Source organism: Pipistrellus hanaki, assembly GCF_964339955.1.
Source record: "Pipistrellus hanaki genome assembly, chromosome: X".
Lineage (NCBI taxonomy): Eukaryota > Metazoa > Chordata > Mammalia > Chiroptera > Vespertilionidae > Pipistrellus > Pipistrellus hanaki.
The window spans coordinates 69,846,831-69,867,931 of NC_140524.1; the positions used below are offsets into that span (position 1 = coordinate 69,846,831).

The 21,101-nt window shown below is 38.3% G+C and overlaps 1 protein-coding gene and 1 pseudogene across 6 annotated transcripts in view; one reads left to right on the forward strand and one right to left on the reverse strand.

The window, feature by feature from the left end:
• EDA (ectodysplasin A) overlaps positions 1-21,101 on the forward strand; it is a 480,683-nt gene that overhangs the window by 344,653 nt on the left and 114,929 nt on the right. The gene's annotated exons all lie outside the window — the stretch shown is intronic.
• On the reverse strand, positions 9,322-10,038 carry LOC311614668 (small ribosomal subunit protein uS3-like; annotated as a pseudogene). Its single transcript has one exon. The product of its transcript is annotated as a small ribosomal subunit protein uS3-like (transcript).

Here is a 21,101-nt window from a genome sequence, read left to right on the forward strand (position 1 = left end):
TTGCTGTTTCCTTGTTGATTTTTTGTCTAGAAGATTTATCCATTGATGTAAGTGGGTATTAAAGTACCTTAGTATGGTTATGTTGCTGTCAATCTCTCCCTTGATATCCTCCAGAAGGTTTTTTATATATTTAGATTCTCCTGTATTGTGTGCATATATGTTTATCAGAGTTATGTCCTCTTATTGTATAGATCACTTTAGTATTATGTAGTGGCCTTCTTTATCTCTTGTTATGGCCTTCACTTTAAGGTCTATTCTGTCAGATATATGTATCACTACCCCAGCATTTTTCTCATTTCCATTTGACTGCAAAAAATATTTTCTATCCATTCACTTTCAGTCTATGTGAGTCCTTTGTTCTGAGGTGGATCCTTGTAGACAGCATATATATAGGTCATGTTTTCTTATCCATTCAGCTACTCTATGTATTTTTATTGGAGAATTTAATCCACTTATGTTTAAGGTTATTATTGACTAGAAGCCTAATGCACAAAATTCATGTATGGGTAGGGTCCCTAGGCCTGGCCAGTGATCAGGGCCGATCTGTGGGACAGCGCCAGCCCACTTACTGGCCAGTCCCGCCCCCCCTCCCCCCCCCCCCGCCACCATGCAATCACCTGTCCTCCCCGCCCTCTGCCACCACCACTGGTCACCACCCTCTGCAGGGAAACTGGCGGGGCAATTGGGGGGCCCCCTACTGGAATCTGCTTGGCTGGCCTGGTGCCTGCAGGCTAGGGGCAGCTCCTGCATTGAGTGTCTACCCCTGGTGGTTAGTGTGCATCATTAGCGACCAGTTGTTGCATCCATCATTCCGCCATTCAATCAATTTGTGTATTAGGCTTTTATTATATAGGATAGGTACTTGTTTGTAGCCATTTATATTCTTTATGCCTGTGTTCCTTATTCTTTTTCTATTTCTTTTTATAATAGTCCCTTTTGCATTTATTGCATTGCTGGGTTGGTAATGATAAACTCCTTTAGCCTTTTTTAGTCTGTGAAGCTCCTGATTTCACCTTAAATTATGAATGATAGCCTTGATGGAAAGAGTATTCTTGGATTCCATCCCTTGCTTTTCATATCTTTGTATACTTCATGCTATTTCCTTCTGGCCTAATGTGTTTCTGTTAAGAAATTTGTTGGTAGTGTTATGGTTAACTTTCTGTCTCTGGAAGCCTTTAAGATTCTAACTTTGTTATTGGCATCTGCCACTGTAATTTTGATGAGTCTTGGTGACAGTCTTTTTGGGTTCATTGTTTTGGGGATTCTGTGCTTCTTGGACTTGTGTGACTGTTTTCTTCTGCAAGTCAGAAGAAAACAGTCACACAATTTTTTGTCATTATTTCTTCCAACAGGTTTTCTATTCCTTGCTCACATTTCTCTCCTTCTGGCACCCCTATTATGCAGATGTTGTTTCTTTTCACATTGTCCCAAAGCTCCCTTGGACTCTCTTCCTGCTTTAAATTTTTTTTTCAGTTGCTGCTCTGTTTGGGTGTTTTGTTTTGTTTTTTCTACCTTGTCTTCTAACTCCCTGAACAGAGGAGGGAGAAAAGAAATGGGAAAACAAGAAGGAAAGATAAAATAAATACATTAAAAAATGTGAATAATGGAGAGAGCAGATAGGCCTAAATTTAGGAAGTAAAACAAGTTTAAAAATTAGAAGAGGAAAAGATCAAGAAAAGAGAGAAAAATTGAGTAGTGAATAAAAAGAAAGGAGAAGGGGAATAAAGTAGGAGCAGGGAATTGGAAATTAGATATATGAATAAACCAACAGAGACTAGAATAATAACACATGAATAAAGCAGATAAAGATCCATATTTTTTAAAAAGTGAAGTGTTGTTTGCCTCAGCTGAGTTTTAATGCCCCATAGGAACTGGTTTAGGACACCATTGTTCTGTTCTGTCTGCCAATTCTGGGCTTCCTGTTGGGTACTTAGGTGCTGACCACTGTCAGGTACTGTCTTTTGGCTTTCAGCACCCTGTTTGAAGCTCCAAGTGATCCACCTGTCCTCTGGTTTTATCTGTCTCCACAGGCCTTGGCTGCAAGCAGGCAAGGCCAGTCTGTTCTCTTTGCCTGTCTACTATTTGTCAATCTTAATCACTCAAGTGTCTGTTTCTGACAGGGGTTGAGGTGCATTGGTGTTGTTCTGCTTTCAGGAAATAAGATGGGTGTGTGTTTTTTTCCTGGCTCAGAGCTACTCCTCCATGAATGGCCCAAAATATTACTCTGCCATTGGTCAGTCAGCAATCCTTGTATGGAGACCAATGGGATTGCTAGCAACCTGTAGTTTTTATCAGTCTGGTACCCAAAATAGTGGTGTGGATTGCCCATCTTTCAATCTAATCACTGAGGGTTCCTTGTGAGTATTCAGACCCTTAAGTTTGGCCTCTGCCTTTGTTTCCTCTGTAAAGCTCAAAATGCAAGGTGTGGCAGGTTGTATCTCCTGCCTTGAGGCTACTGGCAGGGGTTGACTCTTCTAGGCAGAAATGGCCACTTAGGTTTGGAAACTTAAGAAGGTCTCAATGCAGGATTCCTGGCCATGTCTCCCTGCCCTGCTTCCCTCCTCAGGTACCTCAAATCCGTGCCTTCCTCCCAGCACCAAAGACTTAGGTGAGTGATTTCAATTGACAAATTCTGTGTTCTGAGTTAGAGAATAAAAACAAAGACAAAACAAAACAAAAACAACATGATGTTTTCTCTCCCCCCAGCACTATGCTGCTTTTGCCTTGCAGGGGGCCACCTTTCACAGGGCAGCATTTTGAGGCTGTGGTCTTGGGTTCAGACCCCATGGCTGCCTGCAGTCCTGTGGTTTTTCCTTTTCACAGTTGGGTGTTGTACGTTGTCTCCTCAACTGGGTCTAATTTGTTAATTCTGGATGGATGTTCTCTAGATTTAGCTGTATTTCCAGTCTGGCCCTTGGGACCAGGTGTACTACATGTCTGCCTATTTGGCATCCGTTTTTTCTCTCCCCTTGGATATATTTTTCATACATTTTTCTAATTGGAACATCAGTGAAATTGGTCTCTGTTCCTTTGTGGCTTTTCAGAATACTTATTTTTCATTTTTCTCTTTGATGTGCTTTTGTCTCCCAGTGCCTAATTATAGCTTCAGCCTTACCTGTACAAGACTTTATTTGTCAAATACTTGACATCCTAAGGAGAATGTACAATTAACAATGTTAGATATCATTTCTGTGTTTGCCTTCATTTGCCAGGTTTAATTGGTTAGCCTTTGGCCTTGATCAAACCTTAGTTTGAGAAGTTATAAAAGTCTTTCCTTGGTCTGGAATGGTAATAGAAAACCTCTAAGATGGCCCATATTTATCCAATTTTCCTGGTATGTTCACATAATTGTTTTTGTTCCTTCCCCCAATGACTAGGACTTATCTGTGTTGTACACTGTGTGACTTTCAAGGCTATGTCAGAAAAAACATTGAACTTGGCTGGAGTTGCTCAGGGTTTGAGTGTTAGCCTATGAACTAGGACACATGTGTCAAACACAAGGCCCGCGGGCCAAATCCAGCCCGCCAGGCCTTGCAATGTGGCCCACACCGCGCTGTCATCACTGCACTCCGCTGTCAGTTTATGACATTGTCAGTTTATGACTGTTCAGTAAACCATTCGGCCCGCGATTTAGGCTGGATTTGAGATTTTGGCCCCTTCTCTGATTGAGTTCGACACCCCTAAACTAGGAGATCATGATTTGATTACCGTTCACGCCACATGCTCAGGTTGCAGAAACAATCCCCATTGTGGGGCATGAAAGAGGCAGCCAATCAATGAGTCTCTATCATCATTGATCTCTCTCTCCCTCTCCCTTCCTCTTTGAAATCAATAAAAATATTTATTGAAATAACAACTACAACAACAAAAAAACTGCCTCTTGGACACTTGTTCTGGAGAAAGCCAATGCCCTATTGTGAGGCTACTCAAGCATTCTATAGAGAGCCTAGAATTGAAGCCTCCTATGAATAACCAGAAAATAGCTGAGGTCTTCTGTGAGTTCACCATTTTAGAAGAATTCTCCGCTTTCAGTCAAGTCTTTGGAGGACTGTAGCCTTAGCTGATATCTTGATTACACCCTTATTACACCCTTTGACCATTAGGACAGAACTAATTAGTTAAGCTGCTCCTGAATTTCAGATCCCAGAAAAAGTGTGAAATAATAAATATTTTTTGTTTTAGTACACTTAAGTTTTGGGGTCATTGGCTAAATAGCAATAGATGACTAATACAGGAGTCAATGTTTGTTATGTTCAAGGAATTAGTTTTCAAAGAAACAATTATTTTTTAAAACAGGGATAGAGAAATAGAACTCATGAAAGTTATACTTTTTTTCTTCATGCTATTGTTTGTGTTATTAATTCCACCAAGTACCAAAAAGAAATAAAATAGTTGAGAAGGGACTGCCTCTGTTAGAAAACAACAACAATGTGGTCCCTACCTTCATCAATTTGACTTATTAATATTGAGAAGGAATATAGATTTGTTCCAATATTACCAAATATATAACTCCAGAAATATTTTGGAAATTCTGAGCACCTGGGAAATCCGCAGAAACATTTATCCAATTAATTCCTGAGAAGTACTGAAAGTGTTGTATTGTAAATCATCGAATGAAATACAAGATGCCTTAATGAGCCAATTAATTAGGAGTCACTTATTGCTCATGGCCCAGGGGAAAGTGTCTTTTTCCAAATCTCTGAGCAACCCATACAGGAAGTTTGTTTGTATTTATACTCTTCAAGCCTCTTTGTTTGAATTACAAAGGGCTCTATGAGTTATTGTTATAGACAGTTGTAACCTTGAATACATAATGAGTTTGTACTTGGCATAATTATTATCAGTATTAGTCTATTACACTGGATGGCTAGCTTGCAAGGTCAGGCAGTTAAGTTTATCTTTTTCTATTAGATCTAAAAACAAAGTCATTTTATAGAATAACAGACTGTCTTAAAGTGACAGAGTTTACAGGACTAGTGACTGTCTAACAGTAGCAGAGAATTCAAACAGTAATTTTATATGAGATGGAGATTACTATGCTTCAAAAGAAAAATTTTAAAATATATTTTTATTAATTTCTGAGAGGAAGGGAGAAGGAGAGAGAGAAAGAAACATCAATGATGAGAAAGAATCATTGATCAGTGCCTCCTGCATGCCCCACACTGGGATCAAGCCTGCAACCTGAGCATGTGCCCTGACCATGAATCGAACCATGGCCTCTTGGTTTATAGGTTGATGCTCAACCACTGAGCAATACCAGATGGGCCTGAAAGAAAATCATAGTCTCTTCAGATTCCGGGGGGGGGATGTGCTTTGGAACCCACTGATACTATCTATACCCAAACTTGATTGCTTCCTCACTTGTACCTAATAATCTTCACTGCATAATTGAATGAAGTGAGAAGAAAATTATGAGTATGTAAAAGTAGAAGAGACTTTAGCAGCTTGTTCAGATGTTAATGAGAGTAGAGGACTGGTACTTTTGAATAGTTGGTTGATATGAAAATCATCCTGTGGAATGGAATTTGGAAAAATGGAGTGGAACCCAGGGCTGTGAAAAGAATTATTGATGTTTATTGAGATATCCAATATAGAAGTAATGCAAGTACCTTTTTAGCATCAATGAGCAAGGTTCTTAAGGACATTTAACCCTCAGTGGCCTGTGCTAGATATACCAGATATTTGGACAAGCAAGGTTTCCAAAATATTGGGAGAACTGATAAATTAATGCCTATTATTTAACTTTTTAAATTAACATACAGTACAATGTACTTTTGGGGGGAGGAGGAGAGTTGTACCATTCTATGAGTTTTAATACATGTATAGATAGATTCATTTAACTACCACCACAGTCAAGATTCAGAAGAGTTCTATCACTCAAAAAAAACCTCTTTTATAGAACCTGTTTCTATTCATAGCTACCTCTTTCCACTTATCGCTAGCAATCACTGATATGTGCTGTCACTGTAGTTTTGTCTTTTCAAGCATCCTATATAATAAAAGAGTAATATGCATATAGACTGAATGGCTGAATGACCAGATTGCTGGCAGCCCTTCACCCCAGCCGGCCCTGCCCTCCAGTGGGCATCCCCACCCGGATTGGGGGCAGGGCCAGCTGGAAAACCACCTGTAGACCCTCGCCCTGGCCAGCCCCACCTTCAGTTGCCACCCCTCCCTCTCCCCCGCCCCAGCTGGCCCATCCCAGCTGGACTCCACCAGTGCATGAATTTGTGCACCAGGCCTCTATTATATGAATACTAGAAGCCTAATGCACGAAATTTATGCAAGGGACTCAGCCCTCGCAGCCCCAACTTCATCCAAAAGGTAGGTGTGCTGTTTGACCATCTGATCTAATTAGCATATTATGCTTTTATTATTATAAATATGTACATGCATAAATTTAGCATGTAGCCTTTTGAAATTGGTTTATTTCATTCAGCAAAATGCCTTTGAGATTCATCTAACTTTTTCCTTTTTCATCTGTGATTCCACTACATCCTATTAATCATTCCAATTTTGCTAAGTAGTATGCCTCAGCATAAATGTACCACAGTTTGTTTATCCACACACACATTGATTGACATTTGGGGGATGGTATAATAGTTAATATTTACTTAGAATGAGAAAATAAATTACAAAAAATAGTTTTTTAGAAACTGACACCAAAACATCCCAAAATCTGGAGCAGTAACGTATAAATATTATATACCATTATGAATATATTATAACATATATAATTAATTAAAAGTTCATCATACTTCTATAATACTTTTTACTATGTATTTTTATTACCTGTTTTTTTTATTGTAAGAATACTTCATATGGAATCTACCTCTTAACAAAATTTTAAGTGTATTATTATCTGTAGGTACAATGTTATAGAGCTGATCTCTAGAACTTAATCATCTTGTATAACTGAAACTTTATATGCATTGAAGAACAGCTCATATTCCCCCTCCCACCATCACTTAAAAATCAACTGGCTACTTTCTGATTCTATGAATCTGACTACTCTAGATGCCTCAAATAAGTGGGGTCATGCAGTATTTGTCATTCTATATCTGGCTATTTCACTTAGCATAATACCCTCCAGATTCACCCACATTGTCCCAAATAGCAGGATTTCTTTTACTTTTAAGGCTAATCATATTCCACTGTATCTATATACTACATTTTAAAAATCTATCTGTTGAAATGCATTTAGGTTGTTTTCACACCTTAGCTATTATGAATAATACTAGAGGCCTGGTGCACAAAATTCATGCAGGGAGGGTGGGGGAGAGGATGGTGTCCCTTATCCAAGCCTGCACCTTCTTCAATCTGGGACCCCTCGAGGGATGTCCTATTGGGCCTATATGGGCAGTCGGACATCTCTGTCACAATCCAGGACTGCTGGCTCCCAACTGCTCACCTGCCAGCCTGATCACCCCCTAACCACTCCCATGCCAGCCTGATTGATGTCTAACTGCTTCCCTGCCAGCCTGTTTGCCCCCAACTTCTCTCATCTGCCAGCCTGGTCGCCCATAACTGCCTTCCCCTGCAGGGTTGATCACCCCCAACTGCCCTCCCTTGCAGGCCCAGTCCCTCCCAACTACCCTCCTCTGCTGGCCATATTGTGGTGACCATCTTGTGTGTTGAAGTAATGGTCAATCTGCCTATTACTCTTTCATTAGGTAGGATAGAGGCCTGGTGTGCATGGGTTGGGGCTGGCTGGTTTGCCTTGAAGGGTGTCCCAGATCAGGGTGGGAGTTCCCTTGGGGAGTGGGGCGGCCTGAGTGAGGGGCCTGTGGTGGTTTGCAGGCCAGCAACCCCCCCCTGGCGACCCAAGGGGAGGCACTGGGATCTGAAATTTATTTACCTTCTACAATTGAAACTTTGTAGCCTGGAGTGGAGCCAAGCCTTCTGCTTGCTCCATGGCTGCTGCCATTTCTGTTTGAATTTGTTTACCTTCTATAATTGAAACTTTGTAGCCTTGAGTGGAGGCTTAGGCCGGCTAGGGTAGGCCGAAAGCTTAGCTTCTTCTGTTGCCTGGGAAACCCAAGCCTCCCTCTTGCTCTCTTTGGCCGTAGCCATCTTGGTTGGGGTTAATTTGCATACTCGCTCTGATTGGCCGGTGAGCATGGCTGGTGTGTGTAGCGGAGGTATGGTCAATTTGCATATCACTCTTTTATTAGATAAGATTATAATGACCATGAGAAAATTCTCACCAACACCCATCTCTTGGTTTTTTTTTATCCCCAACTGAGGATATATTTTTCAGTGATTCCAGAGAGAGAGAGAAGGGAGGGGAAGGAAGGGAAGGGGAGGGAAGGGGAGGGGAGGGAAAGGGGGAGAGAAGGGCAGGGGAGGGGTGGGAGGAACATTAATCAGTTGCCTCTCACACGCACCTTAAACAGGGACCAAACCTGAAACCTGGGTATATGCCTTGATCAGGAATCAGGGAGTTACCTCTTGTTTTTTGTTTAATAATTGCCATCTTAGGTGTAAGATAACATCTTAATGTGGTTTTGATCTGCATTTCACTGATGATTAGTGATTTTGAACATCTTTTATCTTATTTGTTGCCCATTTGTATATCTTCTTTTGAGAAATGTCTATTCAAGTCCTTTGCCCATTTTTAAATTGGGTTGTGTTTTTGCTGTAATAGTTCCTTATATATTTTGAATATTAATCCCTTATAAATAATAGGATTTGCAAATATCTTCTCCCATTTTGTAGGTTGCTTTTCACTCTGTGAGGTTCCTTTCCTGTGCAGAAAGTATTTAACTTGATGTAGTTCCATTTGTCTCTTTTTCCTTTTGATGCTTGTGTTTTTGGTGTCAAATCCAAGAAATCATTGCTTTTGACTAAAGATTTTTACCCAGTGCGCTGCAAGAATTTTTAAAACGTGCAATGCCTGACTGTCAGGGGCACTGACCTCTTTTCCCTTAGCTTGTCAAATAAAAAAGTGAAAACAACCAACACAACAGCTATAATCTGATATGAATGCGCTATTTTGAACCATAAATATATAGGTCATATAATAAGGTTGCATCTAATTAGTTTAATTTTTGGTACCAGAAATCCTTTCACACAAGTATAGGCACCTAATTTTTTTTAACAGTCACTTTGGGTAGGTAATTACTATTATTTTTTTTAGTAAATTAGTCAAAACTATCCCTATATTTTTAGTCATATCGGCAAAAGATATGTTTGTTGGTATAGTGCAGAATTTTAGTAATTAGTTTATGGGACTTTTTCTTTTTCTTTTAAAAATATTTTTATTAAAGGTCTTTATAGAATAACATGCAGACTCCAGATCGAACTGTGAAGGACACCCTGTTATGCTGTGGTTACTGGCTTGGGCATGGCAAGAGGCTCTAGCTTCCCACTCCTCTGTTCTGAGATTGGAGTGAGCAGTATCTCATCTTTGGGTTCCACAGTGCTCACATGGTCAGACAGGAGGTTCTTAGGGCCTCTCTTACCATTTGTGTTCCAAGGAAGCATGGTCTTCACTTTAATACCCAGCACACACTGCGTGAGCAGCACATGGCGCACAGCAGTGTCAACATAGTAGTTAACAGGGTCCCCATCAGACCATTAACAAATTTCATGGATTTAGCTCTCTATCCTTGGTGTTTCCCAGACACCCTGACCTCACAGCCTTTGGCCCTACTCTCCATGATGAACTGTAGCATGCCATAGCAGGCCCACCACCCAGCAAAGCCTCCTAGAAAGTTTGTAATGCAGAGATTCTGCCTGGGCAATGGCACATAGACCTCTTGTAGCCAGTTTCATCATAAAAATCTACACTGCCTTCAGGATGACCAAACTTCTTCTGAGCCATGACAGTCAATTCCCATAATATTTGGCCTGTTTCACAAAGAACATTCTGCATCCTGGTGGCCTAAATAATAATTTCTGTCTTGGTTGGTGTAACTTGGACCTTAACTCCAGAGTAGCCATCTTAGCCAGCTCCTGAATGAGAAATTCATTCAGTTCAGCTTTGACGATGCCATCAGCAACACACTTCCTCTTCTTGGAAATTTTCATAGCCATCTTGCTGCCCTGCACCATGAAAAGGACAGTAATTAGTTTATGTTTGCTATGAGATGGAAAAGGTTGAAAATTGCTGCTTTAGGCCAATATCATGAAGCTTTGTGGGTGTTTTTTTGTTTGTTTGTTTGTTTGTTTTGGGGGGGGGTAATTTTATTGATTTTTTTACAGAGAGGAAGAGAGAGGGATAGAGAGTTAGAAACACCGATGAGAGAGAAACATCAACCAGCTGCCCTTGCACACCGAGCCCGCAACCAAGGTACATGCCCTTGACTGGACTCGAACCCGGGACCCTTCAGTCCGCAGGCCAATGATCTATTCACTGAGCCAAACTGGTTTTGGCCAATATCATGAAGCTTTGTCCCTATGTTTTAAGTTTTATAATTTCAAGTCTTACATTTAAGTCTTTAATCCATTTTGAGTTGATTTTTATATATGATAAGGGTCCAATATCATTCTTATGCATATGGATATCCAGGTTTCCCAGTACCATTTGGTGAAGAGTGTATTCTTTCCCAATTGTACATTCTCGACACCTTGCTCAAAGATGAGTTGACCATATATGCATGGGTTTATTTCTGAGCTTTCTGTTCTATTCCATGTCTATATCGTTGGGTTTTGTTGTTTGGGGTAATACTATACAATTTAAATCACTATAGCTTTGTAATATATTTTTAAATGAGGAAGTATGATGGTTTCATCATTGTTCTTCCTTATCAAGATTACTTTGGCTATTTAAGCTCCTTATAGTTCCATATGAATTGCTTTTTATTCTATTTCTGTAAAAAATTGCCTTTGTGATTTTGATATTGATTGCATTGACTCTATAATTGCATCAGGTAGAACAGACACTTATGATAAGTCTTCAAATCTATAAACATGGGATAATTTTCCATTTATTTGTACTTTCTTTAATTTTCATCAATGTTTTATGGTTTTCAGCCATAGAAATCTTTCACCTCCTAAGTTTATTCCTAAGTACTTTATTATTTTTTTTTACTATTGTAAATGGGACTATTTTCATAATTTCCTTTTCAGTTAGCTCATAAGTCTATAGTAAAATAACTGATTTTTATATGTTCATTTTGTATCCTGTAACTTTATTGAATTTATGTTATATAACAGATTTTTTTGTGGATTCTTCAGAGTTTGCTACACACATGATCATCTCATCTGAAATCAGATCATTTTACTTCTTCCTTTCAAATTTGGATACCTTTTACTTATTTTTATTTTCTTGCCTAATGACTTTGGCTAGAACTTCAAGTACAAATGTTTAATATAAATGATGAGAGTGAGAATCTTTGCTTTGTTCCTGATCTTAAAATAAGTACTTAAATTTTTTCACCACTGAGTATTATGTTAGTTTTGGGTTTTTATTATATGGCCTTTATTATAATTTATTGAGACAAATGGAAAGGAAAACACAACATACCAAAATCTATAGGATGTAGCAAAAGCAGTACTAACTGGATGTTTATCACAATAAATGCCTACATTAAGAAAGATCTTAAATAAGCAAAGTAACTTTACATCTCAAGAAACTAGAAAAAGAAAAATAAACTAATCCCAAAGTTATCAGAAGCAAGTAAATAAAGATTAGATAAATTAGCCGAAACCGGTTTGGCTCAATGGATAGAGCGTTAGCTTGGGGACTGAAAGGTCCCAGGTTCGATTCTGGTCAAGGGCATGTACCTTGGTTGCGGGCATATCCCCAGTAGGGGGTGTGGAAGAGGCAGCTGGTCGATGATTCTCTCTCATCCATGTTTCTAACTATCTCTCTCCCTTCCTCTCTGTACAAAATCAATAAAATATAGTTTTTTAAAAAGATTAGATAAATTAAATACAAAATAGAAATATATTAGAAAAAATCAATAAAACTCAGTTCTTTTGAAATGATAAATAAACAAGCCCTTTGTTAGTCTAAATAAGAAAAAAGGAAAGAAGACACAGCAAAATCAAAACTGAAAGAAGAGACATTGCAACTGATGCCACAGAAATTATGAGTGACTACTATGAACAGTTATATGCCAACTAATTGGATACCTTAAAGAAATTTAAAAATTTCTAGATACAACCTACCAAACTGACTCATGGAGAAATAGAATATCTGAACAAACCAATAAAGGACATGTATGTTACTTTTTTTAAAATAGCATATCCATTCTTTCTTGTAGTTTAAGTCTCTTTGCTGAAATTGCCCATATATCTTTTCATGTTGTCCACCATTTTAATACTGTCTGACATATTAACTTTGGTTGTTTTATGTTTCCACATCAGAGCCTGGTTTTATTAATTGTTCTCTCTCCCTTTCTTAAATATATTGAGATATTTATAATATCTCAAATAATCTCATTGATTATTCTTACAGAGAGGAAGAGATAGGGATAGAGAGTTAGAAACATCAATGAGAGAAAAACATTGATCAGCTGCCACCTGCACACCCCCTACTGGGGATTTGCCCACAACCAAGGTACATGCCCTTGACCAGAATCAAACCTGGGACCCTTCAGTCTACAGGTCAACGTGCTATCCACTGAACCAAACCAGTTAGGCCAATTGTTCTGTCTCCTGATAATGGGTTGTTTACCTCCCTAAGTGTGGATGTTTGTTTGCATATCACAATCAATATTTGGTTGCAGACCTTGTGTGTAGGACAATAGGGTTCGACAATCATCATCTTAAAAGGGAACAGTCATCTCTATGTTTACTATTGCCCATAGCAATTAACTATTTAATTGGTGTTAAAGTAAATGGAACTATTATACTTTTATTGAAGAATATTATTGCTGTGCTGTGCTTGACTAACCTTAAATAATTATGACCTTTTCATATTTATTTCACTTCAATATAATTCATCACAGGACTTACTGTGTCAAAATAGATATTTTAGATATTTTAATAAAGATAATAGTAGCTATAGCAAGGAGTAACTAAATTCAAAGTGACATCTTTGCTAAGATAGTTGGTTGGCCTTTCCTAGTATGTATTTAACATTTAAAACAGAAAAAGTTTAAAAAAAAAAAAAACTAGTAAATTGAGGGATGTATACATGAAATATTTCACTTTCTCTTCTTAGCTCTTTTAAAATGGAAAATAATTCACTTACTATATAATTCACATATTTAAGGTGTACAGTTCATGGGTTTTTAGTATATTCACTGAGTTGTGCAACTATTGCCATAATCTAATTTTAAAATATTCTCATCTCCCCAACAAGTGAGTTATAGCTAGCTGTTAGCTGTTATTCCATATTCCCACACCTCCCTAAGCCCTAGACAAACATTAATCTACTTTCTATCTCTATAGACTTTCCTATTCTGGATATTTCATATAAAAATTGAATCATATAAAATATTGTCTTTTGTGATTGGCTTCTTTGATGTAGCATAATATCTTCAAGGTTTACCCAGGTCATATTATGACTCAAAACTTTATTCTATTTTATTGGAAAACAATAATCTAGTGTATGAATATTCCACATTTATTTATCCATTCATTGTTTGAAGGGCATTTTCCACCTTTTGGCTATTGTGAACAGTGGTATCTCATAGTTTTGTTTTGTAATTCCCTAATGATTAGTGATGTTCAGCTTCTTTGTGGGCTTTTATTGTTTGTTTGTATATATTCTTTGGAGAAATAGCTATTCAAATCCTTTGCCCAATTTTTGTTTTATGTCGTTTTTATTGATTTTAAGACTTCTGTATATATTTTGTATACAAGTCCCCTGTCAAATATATGACTGTAAATATTTTCTCTGATTCTTTCATTTTACCTTAAAATACAAAAAAATTTTACTTCTGATGAAATCTAATTTATCTACATTTTATTTTTGTTGCTTGTACTTTTAGTATTATACCTAAAAATCCATTTCCTAGCTGAAGGATAAAGATTTATTTGTTTTCTTTTAGAAGTTTTATTGTTTTAGTACTTTAATTTCAGTCTCTATGATCTACTTTAGGTCTTTATAATCAACTTTGAGTTAATTTTTGTTTATGGTATGGCATAGGAATCCAACTTCATTCTTTTGCATGTGAATATTTAGTTGCCACAGTACCATTTGTTGACTTTTCTTTCTTCATTTATTAATCTTGACATCCTCTTCCCCTTTCTTTAATTCAAAATGAGTGCACAAAATTAAAACCACAATGAGATATCTCCTTACACCTGTTAGAATGGCTCCCATCAATAAATAAACAAAAAGTTTTGGCAAGGATGTGAAGAAAGGCGTGCCCCTGTCACTGTTGGTGGGAATGCAAATTGGAGCAGCCACTGTGGAACATAGTATGGAGGCTTCTCAGAAAATTAGAAATGGGACTACCTTATGACTCAGCAATTCCACTTCTGGCTATATATACAAAGAACCCAAAACACTAACTTGAAAAGATATATACATCACCATGTATAATGCAGTGTTATTTGCAATAGCCAAGATATGGAAGCAACCTAAGTGTTCATCAATAGACAATTGGATAAAGAATATGTGGTACATATATACAACGGAATATGACGTGGCCATAAAACATGAAATATTACCACTTGTGACAGCATGAATGCACCTAGAGGGTATTATGCTAAGTGAAATAAGTCAAACAAAGAAAGAAAAATACCATATGATTTCAATTATATGTGGAATCTAAAACAAACAACATAGAAACTGATTCAGATACATAGAATAGGCTGACAGTTACCAGAAAGGAGCGAGGTTAGAGGGTTGAATAAGAAAGGTGAAGGGATTAAGAAGGTGAAACCGGTTTGGCTCAGTGGCTAGAGTGTCGGTCTGCAGACTCAAGGGTCCCAGGTTTCTTCCGGTTAAGGGCATGTACATTGGTTGCGGGCGCATCCCCCGTGGAGGGTGTGTAGGAGGCAGCTGGTCGATGTTTCTCTCTCATCTGTGTTTCTAGCTCTCTATCCCTCTCCCTTCCTCTCTGTAAAAAATCAATAAAATACATTTTTTTAAAATGAAGTAAGAATTGGTAGTTACAAAATAATCATGGGCATATAAAGTACAGCATAGAAAATATAGTCAATAATACCTATAAATGGTGGTAGAGATATCAAGGGAGCCGAAACTGGATTAGCTTAGTAGATAGAGCGTCAGACTGTGGACTGAAGTGTCCCAGGTTCAATTCCAGTCAAGGGCATGTACACTGGTTGTGGGCACATCCCCAGTAGGGAGTGGGCAAGAGGCAGCTGGTTGATGTTTCTCTCTCATTGATGTTTCTAACTCTCTATCCTTCTCCCTTCCTCTCTGTAAAAAAAAAAACAAAAAACAAAAACAAAAACAAAAAAACAATAAAATATTTTTTTAAATGAAATATTCAGGGGAACATTTTGTAAAGTATATTGTCTAACCACTGTGCTGTATACCTGAAACTAGTATATTGAATGTAAACTATAATTGAAAAATAACATTTAAAAAACACACAAAGTGAGTGCATGAGTTATATGGATTGTTAGAAAATGACAAGAAAACCTTATGTAGTAGTATTTATTTGTTTGTTTGTTTATTTAAATTCTTACTTGAGAACATGCTTTTTATTGATTTTAAAGAGAGAGGAAGGAAAAGGGGGAAAGAAACATCAATGTGAGAGAGATTGGTTGCCTCCTATACTCGCCCAGACGGGATCTAATCCGCAACCTGGTATGTGCCCAACTGGGAATTGAAACTGCAACCTTTTGGTGTATGGTAAAATAGTCCAACCACCTAAGCCACACTGGCCAGGACTTATGTGGTGGTGATCTTTAGAAGCTAAACTTTAAGGTTGTTAAAGCTTCATATTTCTCATTAATGCAATATGATAACGAACTTATTAACATACTGTTTCATTACAAAGTATTGGAAGATATATATCACATTTTCAGAAAGTGTTTAACTTCACCATTTGCAAATATAAGCCACATGTGTGCTTCTTGGACAAATACTTACAAATGTGAAAATATGGAAAGTTAACTGAGTTTTTAAATGCCTTTTCTCCTGAACAGCATAGGTTTAGGTGAAGGTGTCTTGCTTGCTAGATGTAAATTAATACTACATTCTCTTTCATACCAATAAGTAACATAAATGAAAAAGATTCAGACAGAGACCAAGTGTGTTTTTTAAAATATGTTTTTATTAATTTCAGAAAGAAGGAATAGAGATAAAAACATCAATGATGGAAGAGAATCATTGATTGACTGCCTCCTGCACACCCCACACTGGGGATCCAGCCCTTCTGGTTCATAGGTCAATGATCAACCACTGAACCACACCAGCCAGTCAACCAAGTGTTTATTTTAATAGGAAAAATTTCTGACCTATCCATTTTAAATAATCCCAGAAAAGAAGTGTCTGCATGCTTTCTCCTTTAGAAAGGATGATTACTAACAAAAATGTCATATTCATTCTTTGACCCCCAGCTACTATCCTATATAATAAAGAGGTAATATGCAAATTGACCCTCTCACCCTTGCACAAGATGGTCACCCCATGTGGTTAAAGATGGCAGCCACAAGATGGCCAGCAGGGGAGAGTAATTGTGGGTGATCAGACCAGCAGGAAAGGGAAGTTAGGGGTGACCAGGCAGGCATGGGAGGGCAGTTGGGGGTGACCAGGTTGGCAGAAGAGGGCAGTTGGGAGTGACCGGGCCAGCAAGAAAAGGCAGTTTGAGGTGATTGGGCTGGCAGGGGAGCAATTAGGCATCAATCAGGCTGGCAGGGGAGTGGTTAGGGGCAATCACGCAGGCAGGCAGGCAAGCGTTTGGGAGCCAACAGTCCCAGATTGTGAGAGGGATGTCCCAGATTAGAGAGGGTACAGGCTGGGCTGAAGGACAATCACCCCCTCCCCCAGTGCACGAATTTCATGCACCAGGCCTCTAGTTGTTCTAATAATACTTCGGTTTAGTTAGTTTGATACAATGTTTTTATTTTTATTTTATTAAGGTATTATATGTGTACATATCTTACCATTGTCCCCCCAACTCCCATACATGCCCTCCCTCCCCAGAGTGATACAATGTTTTATTGTATTTTATTTTCCCATCACCATTTATCCCTCTACATTCTCTCCATCTCCATTCCCTCATTTTGTGCCCCCTCCACTTCCCCCAGAATCACCACCCATGGTTTCTCTTCATTGTACTCTATGGTTTCAATCCCCTTGATATTAGGCTTTATAAGCTACAACTTTCCACAACAGCAATTATTATTTGTTCTGTGGCTAGTTTGGGAAGCTTACAAGTTCTGAAATGAGGAACCAAGAATTTTGAACCTCCAGAAAAATAATCTTGAGTACAGTTCATTAGCTAAGATGTAAAAGTTCATTCCCTTTGAAATAGAGTTTTTACTCAAATGATGCAATACAGTATATGCAATATATTAGTTTGCTATTGCTGCCATTTGAAATAGCACAAACTGGCTTGCTTAAATAACAGTGGTTTCTTTCTCACAGTTTTAGAGTCTGGGAGTGGGAGATCAAGGTATCTTTTGAGGCCTCTTTGCTTGACTTGCAGATGACCACTTTCTTGCTGTCTCTTTACAGAGTTTTCTCTCTGTGTTTATATACCTGGTGTATTTATGTGTATCCTAATCTTCTCTTTTTATAAGGACAGCAATCAGATTGGATTAAAGCCTACCCTGACAGCCACATTTTAACTTATTTACTTCTTTAAAGGCCCTATCTCAAGATAGAGAACTGGGAGTTAGGACTTCAGCATGTGAATTGGGGATGGGGTAGGCACAATTCAGTCCATACCATCTACTTATTATTTTACACATTTTGAGTTACTACAATTAGAAGAGACTTTGCAAACTTTAGTAAAAGCCCCTCATTTTACAGAAGGTAGACACTGAGGCATAGCAAGGTTAAGACACTTCCTAAGGCAAGCCACAAAGAGTTAGTGGCAGAGGAGAACTAGAAAACAGGTCCCCTGGTTTCAAGTTCCATACCCTTTCCACCATGGCATGTTGCTGTTTTAGCTGATTTATTCATGTCTTTAATTTCTGTCTCTCTCATTTGGGTTATATTTGAAAAAAATATATAAAATAGCTGTATTAAAACTATATTTTTATTTTCCTATACTCATTCTTCTCTGCAACTCAAATTTTGAAAGGAAAAAAAAGCAATTTTCTGCTTAACTTCTTAATAGTTTTCCATTTTATACATACATTTTTTATTCTTGCTTTGAAAATAACATCTTTCTAAGATGACTGAACTTGTCCTTACCTAGATAGACAAAGGACTATAAAATCAAAGAAACCTTGGCTTTTTTCCACCTTCTCGGAATCCAAGGTGAAAAAAAATTAGCTCAAACCTATGCTTCTCCCCTTTGTACAGACCTATCTTCTCCTTACAGTAGGAAGTCAAGGCTTTGATATACACCCCTCCTCTCCACTCACCCTGGGATTCCCCATCACTCCCTCCACGACAGTAAATATCAGTATTGAACTGGTGGTGAGACACTGCTTGAATGTTATTTCTTACCCAGAGGTATTTAAGCTCAAACCTTGGAACCTGAAAGGAAAGAAAATTCTGAACGCAAATGTTTCTTTCCTTCACTTTTAAATCTTCTCAATTCTGCCTTTTTAGAGTGTAAATCAACATAGAAATGGAAGTCATTTGAGGTTATAAAGTGTAGAATGTAATCACTGAAAAGATTTATTAAAATTAGTACTCTTCCATTTAATCCTTGAGGGTTTACTTTTACTTCAACTATTGGCATAAGCTATTTTTTCTCAACAGTCAGTTAGCTACCTCGGTAGACCAGGGAACACTTTCCTTTATCTAAATTCCCAGGTGTTTGCTTCTTAAGAAAGGGGTTTAATGACAAAAAATTCTTTCTTTAAATTAGTCCCTTTGAGTAACATAGCCCCCATGCTGCCTACTCTTACCCTGCTGATTACTAAGAGATCCTTCTGGTTAAGTCATCCCCTGTGTGAAAACCTAACAGGGCAGGGTTCCTCCCATATTGCCTCTAGTGCAATGTATCAGAGCTTAATCTCGTTGGCCCACTTATTCAGTACAGACAAAAATACTGGGAGGCACTAAAATAGTATAGATGTCTGTGCCATTGAGGTACAAAGGCAATTAAATCCATATGTGTCGAGCAGATATGTACAGTACCATAATCTTAATGCTTTTAACTCTCCAAGAGATAAGAACATAGATTAAATTTGATTGGCATGATCTCAGACTGGATTTGAATGTGGGGATGAAAATAAGTACAGGACTATATTATTTAATCCATAATTTGGACAACATCAGATAATAAAACTGATTTCTTTTTTAAGATTATAGAAATTTCTGATTGGGGCAGGGGATTTGGCTTTTCAACTGGAAGTTCCATTTAGAATATGGTTAAAATAATCTTATAAAAGCCTAAGCAACTGAATGACCGAATGACCAAACAACTGGTCAACAGGTCGCTATGATGCACACTGACCACCAGGGGCAGGCGCTCAATGCAAGAGCTGCCCCCTGGTGCTCAGTGCGCTCCTACAGCAGGAGCAACACTCAGCTGACCCACCGGCATCAGATGCCAGGCTCAAAGCTGGTAAGCACAGCTGCAGCGGCACAGGCCTCGCCAGCCTCCACCACAGCACACTTATGAAATAGCGGTGGCAGGCAGCAGGTGCAGCAAGGCCAGGATGAGCAAGATGAGGGATCCAGGATTGTGAGAGGGCACAGGCCAGGCTGAGGGACCACACCAGTGCACGAATCTGTGCACCAGGCCTCTAGTATAACTTTTATGTTTTAAAATTTTAGTTTTTATTTATTATTTTACTTTAACAAAAAGTTTCTCACCTTCTAAAAATGTTCTAAAGTGTATGAGGAAGAATTTCTTCTTGATTTGTGCATATAGTTATATAAAAATCTTAGGTACATAAAGTAAAAATAAGGAGTGCTATATTTACATAATTTTTATTGAAAATAATAAAATTGGAACTGCCCTGTACTTATCAAATAATTTTCCTTCGCATAGTGACAATCCATGGGCATTGTCAGCTTTTCTCCAGCCTTGTTTTTAGGGGTCAGTATAGCAAGTGCCACTATATTGTTTGATGTGTCTAGCGCCAGATTCTCGTAGAGACAGATATCTTGATTTCTTCTCTTTGCAGTTTCTAAGGCTTTGAGTAGGCAATTGCACATAAGTTGGTGGCTATGACTCTTACTATGATTTTTAAGTATTTTCCTTTATTATTTAGTATAGTCCCAAAGAATACCTATTGTGTAGTGGGGATAGAACTATTGAGTTTTAATAGATGATCCATTTATGCAATCCTGCTATCCAATAAGCCACAGAGAGATGTATTGAAGGGAGATATTTGAGAGCCACTTCTATTCTTCTCCAGCACTACTGCTCATCTTATGGATCGAACTAGTTTTGTGAAAGACACACTATCTGGTGGGCTAGATTTGCTGCAATGGATTTGTCAAGTGGTCTATATTAATCATACCAGCCAGCAATTGCTTTATCATTGCTCCAGGTTGCAATTTGCAGCAGTCTTTAACTGTTCATAATGAACTTTCCTTAGCCTACTATAGACCTCAGGTCTGTTTACCTGAGACATTATACTATTCTGAATAGCATAGCCCAAAATTTTAAAAGACCATGTTGCAAATAAGAGGAAGGTCATAATTCCTGTCTGAGTATTAGGTTCCAATTATCACACTTTACAACTACATATATAAAAGCCTAATATGCTAATTGTCCCTCTGACCATTTAACCAGTCACCATGACACGTACTGACTACCAGGGGATAGACGCTCCCACTGGTAGGTTAGCTTGCTTCTGGGGTCTGGCCAATCAGGACTGGGTAAGTCAGGCTGGACATGCCCTGGAGCCCTCCTGTGGTCCCTCCCCGGCCCCAATTGTGCACTGGTGGGGGTCCCTGGGCCTGGCCTGTGCCCTCTCACACTCTGGGACCCCTTGGGTGATGTCGGAGAGCCAGTGAGGGATGCCACCGTTTCTATCCTCTCTATCACTCTTTTCATTAATTCCATACAATTATATAGCACTTTATATTCTCCAAAGTACTTTCACATAACATTCTTGTTTAATCCTTACACTATCCCTGTGAGTTTAAG